The sequence below is a fragment of the Loa loa genome (assembly GCF_000183805.2).
Source record: "Loa loa unplaced genomic scaffold supercont3.19, whole genome shotgun sequence".
In the NCBI taxonomy this organism is placed as follows: Eukaryota; Metazoa; Nematoda; class Chromadorea; order Rhabditida; family Onchocercidae; genus Loa; species Loa loa.
In genome coordinates, this window is record NW_018108199.1 from 129,598 (window position 1) to 131,309 (window position 1,712).

A 1,712-nucleotide genomic window follows, 5' to 3' on the forward strand; every position below is an offset into this window, starting at 1 on the left:
TTACGTTTATTATTTTATTCTCAACCTACCCCCTCCTCTCTCTCTCTCCCTCTCTCTCTCCTTCTCTCTGTTAAGCATTTTTAAAGAAACATAGTAATGCTACCAGATGAGAAGAGTAAGTGCTAATTAAGTAGATGAAATAGATGGAATTAATTGATGCCACAGATATAAGAAAGCTTTTTTTCATTTCCTCCAATCTAACCGATTGGAAAAGATGAAATGTTGAACTTTCAACCGTATATCAACCAGCCTATTATCAAAATTATCAAAAGGCTGATGTATGACTGATATCCAATGATTTTATCAAGCTGATGTTATAACCATTTCTAATCAAATAGTATTAATTTAAAATTTCTTCTTTTTCTTTCTTTGATTTTTCTTTTTAAAATTCTTTTTCTTGCTAAACAAACCTTGATTTACCTTATTTTTATACCTTTCTTCCACTGTAATTTTTACTTTTTCACTCTTTCGAGAAACTTCCTGTTGTTACTAAACAATTCGTATATTTCACCGAAATTAACTTACTCTTCTCTCTATCACATTTCTTCTTTTAAGCAACAAAAATAGGGAAAAGAGAAATGTAAAGAAATTTGATAAATTTAGCAAACTAGCTCATTTTATAGCAGCACACTTTCGTCATTTTCGGATTTCCGGATTGTTAAAAAAAAGTAGATAAGATGGAGAGAAATGATGCATACAAGTAAATTATGCTTGAAATATTCTAGTGGAGAATTTGTCGTACAAATATCTGTAACGGTTATCTTTGTCGTTCCGATACATCGAGGAGATCCATCATTATGCAATTAATTGTACGATATTTTGTGGTTTTAGCTGAATTGCGCCCATCCTCTTTACCCTGTTGTCATACCTGTCTCAATTAGTTCTGCATATCTGATCGTAGACAGAGCGATATCAATTTTCTCCGCCATCTCTTGGGAAATGTCAACGCTCCTGTCAACTATCACCCATAACTATATTCTTCAATCGTGGTCATCACCGTGAAATGTCCTCGTGATGAAGTTGACACTATGATATTGACCTTTGATGTTAATTTAAACTTTGATCTCTTTTAAAATCATCATTTTTTTTACTTTTATGTTATAACTTGGAAAAATTGCCAGATAATTCCTTTTGAAATTTTCGATTGTACAACTTTTCCTTTTTATTGCAAACTGCTTCAAATTGGGTTAACTAATAATGGTGACAGCTATTTCACCGATCAGTTACAACGAAAGAAAAACCGCGGCTATCAATGAATGACAAGTAATAGTAGCACAATGCTCTTTTCACTTACAGATCTTTAGATTTTCCCATTACAGCCAATGGTTTCATCTTTGGGTGTGAAATCTGTTCGGTAATTTTTAAAGATATGAAATCTGTTCGGTAATTTTTAAAGATATGAAATCTGTATCGGTGATTTTTAAAGATATGAATCTGTATCGGTAATCCACTTTCTCTTTGTCCCTGAGAAAATTATTCATTTTATTTGTGTTCTTTTTGCATTCATTTCTTAAGCCTACTTGTGAAATTTATAAACATTTAATTGGCGGAGAAATGCTTTATCCGAATGTCTCTATAATGCATATTAATTTATAATACATAATTTGCATAAGGAATAGATAGGAAGGAAGAAATGAATTGGTCTTTCCCTCAATAAGGATGGAAATGATGTACATCTATCAACAACTTTATAGTCTGTAACAGACAAGATT